This window comes from Monodelphis domestica, chromosome 3, assembly GCF_027887165.1.
Source record: "Monodelphis domestica isolate mMonDom1 chromosome 3, mMonDom1.pri, whole genome shotgun sequence".
NCBI lineage: Eukaryota > Metazoa > Chordata > Mammalia > Didelphimorphia > Didelphidae > Monodelphis > Monodelphis domestica.
The window spans coordinates 12,460,995-12,474,643 of record NC_077229.1 but is presented as its reverse complement, the minus strand read 5'-3'; positions in this window follow the sequence as shown (position 1 = coordinate 12,474,643).

The following is a 13,649-nucleotide window of genomic DNA, read 5'->3' as shown; positions in this document are numbered from 1 at the left end:
TTTCATACATTGTTCATTGGAAACAGATCATTTTCTTTTCCTCCCCCCACCCCCCGCCACCCCTTCCCTAGCCGATGGGTGATTCATCTGGGTATCACATGTGTCCTTGCTCTGAACCCATTTCCTTGTTGTTGGTATTTGCATTAGGGTGCTCATTTAGTGCCTCTCCTCAATCATATCCCCTCAACCTCTGTAGTCAAGCAGTTGCTTCTTCTCTGTGTTTTTACTCCCTCAGTTTGTCTTTTGCTTGAGGATAGGTTTTTTTGTTTTGGTTTGGTTTTTTCTCGTAGATCGCTGCAGGTTGTTCAGGGACATTGTAAAGCCATTACTGGAGAAGTCCATTATGTTTTCTTGTACCACAATGTGTCAGTCTCTGTGTACAATGTTCTCCTGGTTCTGCTCCTCTCACTCTGCATCACTTCCTGGAGGTTGTTCCAGTCTCCAGTTTTTGGCCACCACAGTTAGAGGGTAATTTAAGATGGACGAGAATTGGGATTTTCCTCAATTTCCAAGTCACATTTTTCTAGTTTGATTCAGGCACTTGGCAAAGTTGCCTGGTTATGGTAAACATAATGAATTAGCTAAGTGTGGCTGTAGCTTGTGTTTCAGAAGAGTGATTAATTTACCTGTCATGCATTGCCTGCAATGGGTGTGGAACCTCTGAATGTACCTCTGCTAACAGACAGAAAGGAGGGGTCAATAGGTAGTGACCTTTGGGTTTTAATTCTGTGAATGTAATCTTTTGGGGGTAATATTCTAAGGGGGTTAAAGTGGGACATATGTGTGTTAACTCTCCTGTATTGGGAAAGAGAATAATAATCATAACAATTCCATTACTAAGGGAAGTAAAGAGAGAGAAGTCATACAGAAGGGGTTCTATGGGTATCTTATTTTCTGGGGGCTGCTTTGCAGTCTCCATTTTCCCAGACTGCAACTCTGTCAGACTGTGGGGATGTGATGGCTCCCCACGTTAAGCAATCTCATATAGAATTTGCATGTGGAATCATATAAAACATTTTTTTTTTCATAATGACCCGTCTGTGGAACAAAATGTGAATAAACAAAACAAACTTAAAAAGGAAAAAATTTTTCTTTGGTCTGGATTCAGACTCCATCAGGTTCTTTCCCTGGAAACACATTGAAACTTTTTTTTCATGAGTTCTTTGGGATTGAACATTGTATTGTTGAGAATAACTCAATTCACAATTGTTCTGCATACAATATTTTTGTCACAATGAGCCATGGTAGTTCTCCTGGTGTTGCTAAATTCAGTCTGTATCAGTTCACAAGTCTTTCCAGGATTTTCCCAGCTCCTCCTCATTAATTATAAAATAAAAGTATTCTATTACAATCATATGCCACAATTTACTCAGCCATTTCTTAATGGATGAGTTCCCTCTTACTCTCCAATTCTTTTGTCACCCCAAAAAGAGCAGCTTTAAATTTTTTTTTTAAATATAGATATAGGTCCTTTTCCCTTTTTTAAAAATGCCCTCTGGATATAGTTCAAAATTTCTCGCTCCAGAAAGGTTGAATCAGTTCACAATTTCACTCAATAGTTTATTAGTATCTGTTTTCTCACATCTCCTCTAACTTTTGTCCCTTTCCTTTTCTGTCATAATAGCTAATCTAACAGATGTGAGGTGGTCCCTGTGAATCTTAAAATTTCTCAGACTCTACCTTGGAACATTTGGTTAAGGATATTTCCCATTTTAAACAATGAAGGTACTTGGTCGGGAATGTATTGGGAACTCTAACTTTACTCCACCCATACTTAGGCATACTTTAGGGGAAGATAAAGTTGTAAACTCCTGATGGAACAATGAAGAAAACGTCCCCAACCCATACTTATAGTAAAGCTAAAACCTTAAGCTAGTTCTATTTTTAGATCTGATACAAAAGGGTGCTAAGTACCTATGAAGGTCAAGTTAATTGCTAAAAGGTCAAACAACTTACAAAGGGCAAGCTAAGCAAAGAGGAGTGAAGTTTTAGTCTACTCAGATGTGAATTAAGAATGGTCAGTCCTGTGGAAAGTGTCTACTGTGATTGGTAGATGTGAAAATTTAGGGGAGGTGACATAGGAGAAAATTCTCTTTAAAAGGAAGTCAAGAGCTCAGAGCAGGGGTCTCTCAACTTAGTTGAGTTTGGAAGCTGAATTGGAGGATCTCTCTGAACACTAGAGTTTTGCTTGGGACAAAATCTTGTGGTGAGTGATTAAAGACTGATTTAGTTTCTCTCTTAAAGAGAAAGGCCGTGCCCTAGGCCCTAGCCTTTTCCTACTACTTCCTTTTTACTCTGTCTCTCTCCTTTCCCTTAATTCCTTCATTTGTATTAATTAAAATCTCCATAAACCCAGCTCACTTGGGTATTTTCATATTTGGGAATTTTTCCCATGGCGACCACTTATTTTTAATATAAAATCAAGACACTAAAAATTATCTTTACAGTTTGGCTGAAACCTTCACAGTTTTGCAATTCACAGTCTTGAAACCCACATTTTCGCGGTCACATCCCTCAGATTTATAAATTATAATGATCACCTTCGTCCTGAGGAAAATGCATACAACTTATGTACATTTGTTAGGTAGCACTATAAATCCTCTGATATGAAGTAAGAGATGATTTTTGGATGAAAGTCTTCCTACAGAGAATCCATCTGTAACTGGTCTGTTCAGAAGACATCATCTCATATTGAATAAGCTCTGGACTCTCCATTTCAATGTCTTTCTTTTTTTTTCATGACAAATAATGAGATTCCTATCCAAAAGAAATTCTCGCCTGGGAATAAGAGATGATTGTGGCCTAAAGGCCACACCACATTCATCATCTTCCTAAAGTTTCTCTTGAGTGTGGATCTTCTTATTTTATTTTATTTTATTTTATTTATTTCAAAACCCTTACCTTCCATCTTCCATCAATTGACTCCAAGGCAGAAGAGTGGTAAGGGCTAGGCAATGGGGGTCAAGTGAATTGCCCAGGGTCACATAGCTGGGAAGTGTCTGAGGCCAGATTTGAACCTAGGACCTCCCATCTCTAGGCCTGGCTCTCAATCCACTGAGCCACCCAGCTGCCCCCTGGATCTTCTTATTTTAAATAATCTAAAAGTGGCAACTATAAAATCTGTGAGTGAAAAAATCCCATATGCCCTTTCATGATTGTTTTATTACCAATTCTAAGGTTTGATTTCATTAAAATTATAGCTTTAGCATAGTTAATCATTCTTAGCATAGGTCTTGGGAAAATGCTAGGAATTTCTCACTTATGTGACTCATGTAGCAGATGTTAGTATTTTGATTAAAATGTAATTGTATCATAAGACAAGCATAATGATGAATAGCATCAATAATGAAGCGAATGCATTTTGCAGGATCTTGCTTAACTAAGAATAATCCCAAGAACAGGTACTAGTAACCAACCTTGGTGACTTAATCAGCTCTGATAAACTCTCTTATTTTACTGTTTTGGGAATATATATATATTTGCTGACCTGACTGCTTAGGTAACATTTTTATAAATACATTACTTTTATAGTTGCCGATTCCTATTTTTATATTGCTCAGGTTATGTTTTCTAAAACACTGTAGATTATATATTTGATTTCTTGACCTGTAAATTTTAGAATAAGTTTGGTATATGAGGAGGCCACTCACAGGACTCTGGGTCTTTCAGTCTTAACCAAAATTCTGGCTTTATTGTGAGAGTGGCCCTCTCAATAAACCAATTTCTTTTTGGATTGGAGACCTGTTTCTCTTATTTGTGTTCCTACAGTTAGAAATTAAGCACCAGAACAGGCTCACTCATGAATTTTCTCTCCAGTGAAGATTTTCAGACATGAAGCAACTGTGGAGCTTTATGTGAAAGCCTATCCAAGTTGATGACATTCATAAAGTTTCTCTCCAGTGTAGATGCTTCTCTCCATCGTGGATTCTCTGATGTTCTGCAAGAGAGACTGTTCACATTGATAAATTTTTCTCTCCAGTGTGGATTTTCTGATGTGAAGCAAGATGGTCCCTCCTTTTGAAAGTTTTTCCACAGTTTACATTCATAAGGTTTCTTGCCAGTGTGGATTCTCTGATGTGCAGCAAGAGACCCCTCTGTGCAAAAGCCTTTCCACACTGTTTACATTCATAAGGTTTCTTTCCAGTGTGGATTTTCTGATGCACAGCAAAATAACTCCTCTGTGTGAAAGTTTTTCCACATTGTTTACATTCATAATGTTTCTCTCCAGTGTGGATTCTCTGATGTGCAGCATGCTCAGAGTTCTGACTTAAAAGGTCAAGACCCACCTTTATGATTCACAGAAACCATCTTGACACATTAACTTTTTGGATGTTTAATGAGGTCTGAACTCTGGCCCATTCCTCCCACATTAATTTGATATATGGACATTTCAGAAGGTTTCTCACAGTACTGAACAAGTCCAACTTCAGAAAAGCATCTGCTATATTCACTATCCTGACAACAGTCACTTCTGGAGGTCAATTTCATACACTGATTTGGGACTCAATATCGGCTCAATTTCTCTGCAGCGTCCCCAAATCCACAGTTACTCTTTGGATTTTTATTTACTTTGATGTTATAGTCATAGATTCCTCTCAAAATGAAGCCATGGGGACCATCATTCATGCATCTTCATGGCCCAGATCCTTCCCCCAAAAGACTCAACTTTGTAGACATCTCTTTCACTTCAAAATTAGTCTCTGCTTCTGAAGAAAACAAATTATGATATAAACCTAGAAGGACACACACACAGAAAAATGTAAGTTCTTTCCTCTGATGGCAGAAAGTAAACTGATTTTTCTTCTATTTCCCCAAGAAAAATGGAGTTTTCAAATTTAAACAACAGAACTAGTCTTTGGATACACCATTTGGTCCTATCTGCAAGATGGATGATTTTAGAAAGACTTACACATACAATAACAATGAAACCTCACAATGGCCTTGTGACACAGGCAGGCTCAAGATTCTCATCACACTTCATAACTCATATCATGAGTAAAGGATGGAGACATGACATGACCAAATTCCTTGCGGCTAGATTACAACTCAAACCCTGTGCATGAGTATTCTTTGTCTGCAGTATTGGACAGTCTTCTCCATTGTCCTTTCTATCTTTCTTAAAAAGTCACTCATCCATTATTCTTATAATTTTGTGTATCTCACTCAGGTAAACTTCTAGATATTCTGTTCTCATCATGTTGGATGTAATATCACATCATTCTTGGTAAATTCTGTATGCTAAGCAGAAAGTAATTTTCAGAGTGGGATATAAGTTTTGTTTTCTGTACAGATACAAAAGTATTATGCCATTTCACCTTATTTTATGATCTACAACATATAATGTCTAAGGATGGGGGCATGGCAGCATTTTTAGAACTTTGGAATCAGGGCTGAGGGAAGGAGAATGTTAGTTAAAGAGCAAAGGATTCTGGGAAGAAAACTAACCTGATAGAGAGTTATAGAGAATTCTGGGCTTCTGATCTGGGTCCTTTACCTGAGAGGACCCGTTCTGGGGGTTGAGGATTCACTGAAAGACACCTAAGAGGATCCTGTTCCTACAATCAAGCTTACTGGTGATCTTTCTTCAATTTGATTTCTCCAATAACTTCTTAACTGAGAAGATATCTCAACCCCAAAGCGGGGCTGTGGACTCTCAGGGGAGAGAGCCAAGCTCCCCTGCCCTTCAAATCTCCTTGCACCTGTCTCCTTGTAGTTTCTTAGGCCAGTTAGTTACATAAAATAATAGTGGGTTATTTATTTGGGGAAACAAGCTGGAGAAGCTTGGAGGTGCAAATTCCTCTCTCCCCAAGTGAGGGACTGGGTAGAGAATATTAGGGTAACTCATCCCTACCTTCCTTCACCCAGCTTACCAAAGATCCTTCATTAAAATCTTTATAAAGCAGTCAAACTTTGATAAGTCTCTTGACATAGGATTGAAAGGGTATATGATACAAGAACAAAACACTTGAGCCAACCCCCTCTGAGGCAAAGACCCTGCTGGGGCTTCCTTCTAGATCTTCTCTATGGGAGAGGAACTGAGGACATTCTTAGGTTTAGTTGGTAGAGGAAGTTTGTCTTCAATTCCCCTCCAGCCATTTCCTCAGGGGGCTTAGTGTTGACTTCAACACAGATGGCGGCTTAGAGAAAGCTAAAGTTCAGATCTCCGGAAAACCCTTCCCAACCAATCTCAAACTATAAGCTCCTAAGGCACCGAAATTCAAAACGATCAACAGCATAGGCCCTGGGAATCCTCCTCCTGGACCTGGACCTGGATCAAAAGGTATGGCCCCCCTCAAAAGCCAGAACCCGAGATCACTCGGACCTAAGGGGTAGGAGCGCAGAGTCCAAGGCTCCGGGAAGCCGCAGCCCCACCCCGCTCAGAGAGCAGGGTCCTCTGAAATAACAACAACCCTCAGTGCCTTCTATCCGAGTCCCAGTGAAAGTCACTGCCCTCAGAGCTCCGGGGAAACCGTGGCCCATCCCCCCACAGAGAGCAGGGTCATCTGAAACAACAGCAACCCTCAGGGCAGGCAAGACAGCCTCACGGGCTGGATCCTGCTATCCAAGTCTCAGTGAAAGTCACTGCCCTCGGAACTCCGGGAAGCTGCAGCCCATCCACCCGCAGAGAGCAGGGTCCTCTGAAACAACAGCAACCCTCAGGGCCAACGAAACAGCCTCACGGCCAGCTATTCTGAAGGCAACTTCCAGAAAGCAACCCGACCCAGAGAGCCGGGGGAGAGTGTGGCCTCCTGGTCCGACCCTTCCATTCCAGTTCCAGTGAAAGTCATTGCCGGAAGGCATACTCAATTTAACCCAGGGAAAGCTCATAGAACCGACAATCTGCCCAGGACTAAAGCCTCTGAACACCAGACAGAGATAAGAAAAGCTAATCCTCCACATTCAGAGATGGCAAACTCCACAGAAGCACAGAAGCCCCAAAATAACAAGAAAAATAAGAAGAAAGGGGCAACTTTGGACACATTCTATGGAGCCAAAATACAAAATACAGAGGAGATAGAAGATGATATACAAGAAAATGCTCCAAAACCTTCCAAAGGAAATGGAAACTCTCCACAAACCCATGAAGAATTTGAATCAGAAATGACCAAAAAGATGGAAGCCTTCTGGGAGGAAAAGTGGGAAATAATGCAAAAGAAATTCACGCATCTACAAAACCGGTGTGATGAAACTGAAAAGGAAAACCAGGCTTTAAAGGCCAGAATCAGGCAGCTGGAAGACAACGATCCTGTAAAAGAGCAAGAATTAATAAAGCAAAGCCAAAATACCAAGAAATTAGAAGAGAACATAAAATATCTCACCAACAAGGTGACAGATCTGGAAAATAGAGGGAGAAGAGATAATTTAAGAATAATTGGACTTCCAGAAAAGCCAGAAATAAACACCAAACTCGACATGGTGATACAAGATATAATCAAAGAAAATTGCCCAGAGATTCTAGAACAAGGGGGCAATACAGCCACTGACAGAGCTCACAGAACACCTTCTACACTAAACCCCCAAAAGACAACTCCCAGGAATGTAATTGCCAAATTCCAAAGCTCTCAAACAAAAGAAAAAATTCTACAGGAAGCCAGAAAAAGACAATTTAGATATAAAGGAATGCCAATCAGGGTCACACAAGACCTTGCAAGTTCTACTCTGAATGATCGTAAGGCATGGAACATGATCTTCAGAAAGGCAAGAGAGCTGGGTCTTCAACCAAGAATCAGCTACCCAGCAAAACTGACTATATACTTCCAAGGGAAAGTATGGGCATTCAACAAAATAGAAGACTTCCAACTTTTTGCAAAGAAAAGACCAGAGCTCTGTGGAAAGTTTGATACTGAAAATCAAAGAGCAAGGAATACCTGAAAAGGTAAATATTAAGGAAAGGGGGAAAATGTTATCTTCTTCTTTTACTCAAACTCTCTTCTATAAGGACTACATTTATATCAATCTATGTATACTAATATGTGGGGAAAATGTAGTGTATAAATAGGGGGTAAAGAAAGACCAAATAGAATAATCTTTCTCACACAAAGATTCACATGGGAAGGGGAGGGGAAGAAAACTCCTATAAGAAGGAGAGGAAGAGAGGGGTTTTTTTACTTAAACCTTAATCTCAGGGAAATCAACTCTGAGAGGGAAAAACATCCAGATCCATTCGGATCTTGAATTCTATCTTACCCAACAAGGGTAGGGATAAGGGAAAACCAAGGGGGGGAGGGGGAGAGGGAGAACAAAAAGGGAGGGACTAAAAAGGGAAACATCAAGGGAGGGGACAAGGGAGACTGATTCAAAGTAAATCACTGGACTAAAAGGTAGATCCAAAGAAGAAAAGGTTAGAATTAGGGAAGAATATCAAAATGCCAGGGAGTCCACAAATGACAATCATAACTTTGAACGTGAATGGCATGAACTCACCCATAAAACGTAGACGAATAGCAGAATGGATTAGAATCCAAAACCCTACCATATGTTGTCTTCAAGAAACACACATGAGGCGGGTTGACACCCACAAGGTCAGAATTAAAGGATGGAGTAAGACCTTCTGGGCCTCAACTGATAGAAAGAAGGCAGGAGTGGTAATCATGATATCTGATAAAGCCAAAACAAAAATAGATCTGATCAAAAGGGATAGGGAAGGTAATTATATTTTGTTAAAAGGGACTCTAGACAATGAGGAAATATCATTAATCAACATGTATGCACCAAATAATATAGCACCCAAATTTCTAATGGAGAAACTAGGAGAATTGAAGGAAGAAATAGACAATAAAACCATATTAGTGGGAGACTTAAACCAACCATTATCAAATTTAGATAAATCAAATCAAAAAATAAATAAGAAAGAGGTAAAATAAGTGAATGAAATCTTAGAAAAATTAGAATTAATAGACATATGGAGAAAAATAAATAGGGATAAAAAGGAATACACCTTCTTCTCAGCACCACATGGCACATTCACAAAAATTGACCATACATTAGGTCACAGAAACATAGCACACAAATGCAGAAAAGCAGAAATAATGAATGCAGCCTTCTCAGATCACAAGGCAATAAAAATAATGATTAGTAATGGTACATGGAAAACCAAATCTAAAACCAATTGGAAATTAAACAATGTGATACTCCAAAACCGTTTAGTTAAAGAAGAAATCATAGAAAGAATTAATAATTTCATCAAGGAAAATGACAATGGCGAGACATCCTTTCAAACCTTTTGGGATGCAGCCAAAGTGGTAATCAGAGGTAAATTCATATCCCTGAATGCTTATATTAACAAACAAGGGAGAGCAGAGATCAATCAATTGGAAATGCAAATGAAAAAACTCGAAAGCAATCAAATTAAAACCCCCCCAGCAGAAAACCAAACTAGAAATCCTAAAAATTAAGGGAGAAATTAATAAAATTGAAAGTGATAGAACTATTGATTTAATAAATAAGACAAGAAGCTGGTACTTTGAAAAAACAAACAAAATAGACAAAGTACTGGTCAATCTAATTAAAAAAAGGAAGGAAGAAAAGCAAATTAACAGCATTAAAGATGAAAAGGGGGACAGCACCTCCGATGAAGATGAAATTAAGGCAATCATTAGAAATTACTTTGCCCAATTATATGCCAATAAATACACCAATTTAGGAAAAATGGATGAATATATACAAAAATACAAACTGCCTAGACTAACAGAAGAGGAAATAGAATTCTTAAATAATCCCATATCAGAAAATGAAATCCAACAAGCCATCAAAGAACTTCCTAAGAAAAAATCCCCAGGGCCTGATGGATTCACCAGTGAATTCTATCAAACATTCAGAGAACAGTTAATCCCAATACTATACAAACTATTTGACATAATAAGCAAAGAGGGAGTTCTACCAAACTCCTTTTACGACACAAACATGGTACTGATTCCAAAACCAGGCAGGTCAAAAACAGAGAAAGAAAACTATAGACCAATCTCCCTAATGAATATAGATGCAAAAATCTTAAATAGGATACTAGCAAAAAGACTCCAGCAAGTGATCAGAAGGATCATTCACCATGATCAAGTAGGATTTATACCAGGGATGCAGGGCTGGTTCAACATTAGGAAAACCATCCACATAATTGACCACATCAACAAACAAACTAGCAAGAACCACATGATTATCTCAATAGATGCAGAAAAAGCATTTGATAAAATACAACACCCATTCCTACTAAAAACACTAGAAAGCATAGGAATAGAAGGGTCATTCCTAAAAATAATAAACAGTATATATCTAAAACCATCAGCTAATATCATCTGCAATGGGGATAAACTAGATGCATTCCCATTAAGATCAGGAGTGAAACAAGGATGCCCATTATCACCTCTACTATTTGACATTGTACTAGAAACACTAGCAGTAGCAATTAGAGAAGATAAAGGAATTGAAGGCATCAAAATAGGCAAGGAGGAGACCAAGTTATCACTCTTTGCGGATGACATGATGGTCTACTTAAAGAATCCTAGAGATTCAACCAAAAAGCTAATTGAAATAATCAACAACTTTAGCAAAGTTGCAAGATACAAAATAAACCCACATAAGTCATCAATATTCCTATATATTTCCAGCACATCTCAGCAGCAAGAATTAGAAAGAGAAATCCCATTCAAAATCACCTTAGACAAAATAAAATACCTAGGAATCTACCTCCCAAGACAAACACAGGAACTATATGAACACAACTACAAAACACTCGCCACACAACTAAAACTAGACTTGAGCAAATGGAAAAACATTAACTGCTCATGGATAGGATGAGCCAATATAATAAAAATGACCATCCTACCCAAACTTATTTATCTATTTAGTGCCATACCCATTGAACTACCAAAATACTTCTTCACTGATTTAGAAAAAACCATAACAAAGTTCATTTGGAAGAACAAAAGATCAAGGATATCCAGGGAAATAATGAAAAAAAACACATGATGGGGGCCTTGCAGTCCCTGACCTTAAACTATATTACAAAGCAGCAGTCATCAAAACAATTTGGTACTGGCTAAGAAACAGAAAGGAAGATCAGTGGAATAGACTGGGGGAAAGCGACCTCAGCAAGACAGTATACGATAAACCCAAAGATCCCAGCTTTTGGGACAAAAATCCACTATTCAATAAAAAAACTACTGGGAAAATTGGAAGACAGTGTGGGAGAGACTAGGAATAGATCAACACCTCACACCCTACACCAAGATAAATTCAAAATGGGTGAGTGACTTAAACATAAAGAAGGAAACCATAAGTAAATTGGGTAAACACAGAATGGTATACATGTCAGACCTTTGGGAGGGGAAAGCCTTTAAAACCAAGCAAGACATAGAAAGAATCACAAAATGTAAAATAAATAATTTTGACTACATCAAACTAAAAAGCTTTTGTACAAACAAAACCAATGTAACTAAAATCAGAAGGGAAACAACAAATTGGGAAAAATCTTCATAGAAACCTCTGACAAAGGTTTAATTACTCATATTTATAAAGAGCTAAATCAATTGTACAAAAAATCAAGCCATTCTCCAATTGATAAATGGGCAAGAGACATGGATAGGCAGTTCTCAGATAAAGAAATCAAAAGTATTAACAAGCACATGAAGAAGTGTTCTAAATCTCTTATAATCAGAGAGATGCAAATCAAAACAACTCTGAGGTATCACCTCACACCTAGCAGATTGGCTAACATAACAACAAAGGAAAGTAATGAATGCTGGAGGGGATGTGGCAAAGTAGGGACATTAATTCATTGCTGGTGGAGCTGTGAACTGATCCAACCATTCTGGAGGGCAATTTGGAACTATACCCAAAGGGCGACAAAAGAATATCTACCCTTTGATCCAGCCATAGCACTGCTGGGTCTGTACCCCAAAGAGATAATGGACAAAAAGACTTGTACAAAAATATTCATAGCTGCGCTCTTTGTGGTGGCCCAAAACTGGAAAACGAGGGGATGCCCATCAATTGGAGAATGGCTGAGCAAATTGTGGTATATGTTGGTGATGGAATACTATTGTGCTAAAAGGAATAATAAAGTGGAGGAGTTCCATGGAGACTGGAACAACCTCCAGGAAGTGATGCAGAGTGAGAGGAGCAGAACCAGGAAAACATTGTACACAGAGACTAATACACTGTGGTATAATCGAACGTAATGGACTTCTCCATTAGTGGCGGTGTAATGTCCCTGAACAATCTGCAGGGATCTAGGAGAAAAAAACACTATTCATAAGCAAAGGATAAACTATGGGAGTAGAAACACTGAGGAAAAGCAACTGCCTGAATACAGCGGCTGAGGGGACATGACAGAGGAGAGACTCTAAATGAACACTCTAATGCAAATATTATCACCATAGCAATGTGTTCAAATCAAGAAAACATGTAATGCCCAGTGGATTTACGCATCGGCTATGGGGGGGTGGGGGGGAGGAAAAGAAAATTATCTCTGTCTTTAACGAATAATCCTTGGAAATGATCAAATAAAATATATTTTAAAAAAAGAGAGATAATAAAAAAAAAGGGTGCTAAGTACCTATAAAGGTCAGGCAACTTGTGAATTTACAAAGAGCAAAGAGGTGAGAACTTACTCAGAGGTTTTCTGGTGTGAACTTAATAAAAAATTTAAGCCTTCTAAGGTGTGAACTAAGAATGGTCTGTCCTTTGGAAAACGTCTACTGCGATTGGTAGATGTGAGAACCTAGAGGAAGTGACATACGAGAAAATTCACTTTAAAAGGAGATGAGAAACTGAGTCTGAGGACAGTCTCAGAAGGACTCTATCAGGACTCTCTCGGGGACAGTTGGGGACATCTCTCTGGAGATGGATGGCTAGCTGAACTGATGTCTAGAATTTTGCTTGGGACAGATCTTATGGTGAGTGATTAAAGACTGAGTGATCTCTCTTAAGACTCAGTTCTAGGCCATGTTGGCTAAGGCCCTTCATACTTATTCCTCTCTTATTCTCTCTCACTTTCTTTAATTCCTCATTTATATTAATTAAAATCTCTATAAAACTCAGCTGACGGGTATATTTTCATATTTGGGAATTTTTCCCTGGCGACCACTTTATTTTTAATATAAAAAACATATCTTTGCGATCACAATTTAAACCTCCAACTCTTTTATCACTACAGTTTATGTCTTCCACTATTTTAACTATTACGACTCTCTGAGACAATGGAATAACAATGTAAATCAAGTGTACTCTTTAATACAGACCTGGAAGCTCCAGTGTCCAAAAGACAACCATAATATGTGTTACCCACCTTTAAGGTAACATGGGGCTCATCAGTATTGGGGGGGGAGTGGATAGGGACAATGGGTAGTAGGACATCAGGGTCCAGAAAATCAAAGCTTGTATCCTCTGATTCCTGTGCCCCGGTCCCCTCCCCAAGGACACCTTTATAATATTTGGGAAGTTCTTTGGGCACCCCCCTGAAGGGCATTAGCACCCCAAGTATTTTTGGATGAGCACCACTTAAGTTATATTGTGGAGTCATTTGGTTTGAGTTATCATTTTCCCAATATCTATTCCTAATAGTTATCATTCCTGAAGTTGTGGTTTTCCATTACCATTATTTCTATAATTATCATTTCTGTAGTTATTAAACTGCATATTCCTTCTGATTTCCT